Here is a 927-nt window from a genome sequence, read left to right on the forward strand (position 1 = left end):
AGTAACTTCAGTTTGCTTTTTGTAAGAGAGTATACTTAATCAGCAGAGATACTGAACAAACTAATAAGGAAAGCAGTAAGTAGAGTGACAGTCTAAAAGTTGTATGGAGGTGAACGATCAGACTTAGCCAGCTATTCTAAGTCAGACAGAGACCTCCATATTCATGTAGGACCGCTGCCTTCTGCAAACAAAGGCATTTTCTCCTTTGTCTACATGGTTGGTTTTGCAGCTTCCAGTTTGAATTCCTTTTGGTCAAACTTATTGAACAAACTTATTATCCCTTAGATAAGCTAGGGATGTACCTTCCTGGTAACATGTTTATGCAGTGTGAAACCCTGGAGTTGATCCTCAGCACCACACACTCACACAACAGTTAACATGATAAGACTACTATGCATTCACTCTACATGTACCTAGTTGAATATGTTATTTCAAAAGTATATACCAATGAACCACAACCAGATCAATCTATGATTTCAACCTCACTCAATATCCTACCCTGTCATACCACTATTCTAACACCAATAATCTGCCTGTCCTTAAACACCACACAAATGGAATTAGAGAGGACAGGTTCCTTTGTGGCTGTCTTCCTTCACTCAAAATTCTAACCATGAGTCTCATCCACATGTACATGTGTGTGAGCATCAACAGGTGTTCTTTTCATGTTTGCCCAGTGTCTTATTATATGGCTCCTGTCCAATCTGTTTATTCATTTTCCTTTAGTGGACATTTAGGCTTGTTTCAGCTTTTGGCTACTATAAAGAAAGCAGCTGGGATACTCCTGCATTTATCCTCAGTGGAAACACACAAGCTTATCTCTTAGGGAGATCTAAGAGTGAGGTTGCAAGGCCATATGTTTAGCCTTGGCAGACACTGACTGCTTCCCCTGACCTGTTTAGTCAGTACCTATTTAGAGTCTCCTAA

General features: G+C 39.9%; 1 protein-coding gene and 1 non-coding gene across 2 annotated transcripts in view; both read right to left on the bottom strand.

Moving 5' to 3' along the window:
* The window catches only part of Dcaf5 (DDB1 and CUL4 associated factor 5), a gene marked incomplete at its 3' end in the record, with an annotated part of 97,409 nt that overhangs the window by 63,506 nt on the left and 32,976 nt on the right, over positions 1 to 927 (bottom strand). The gene's annotated exons all lie outside the window — the stretch shown is intronic.
* LOC116081358 lies at positions 99 to 237 on the bottom strand. Its single transcript, XR_004114847.1, has one exon.

Source organism: Mastomys coucha, unplaced genomic scaffold, assembly GCF_008632895.1.
Source record: "Mastomys coucha isolate ucsf_1 unplaced genomic scaffold, UCSF_Mcou_1 pScaffold6, whole genome shotgun sequence".
NCBI classification, from domain to species: Eukaryota; Metazoa; Chordata; class Mammalia; order Rodentia; family Muridae; genus Mastomys; species Mastomys coucha.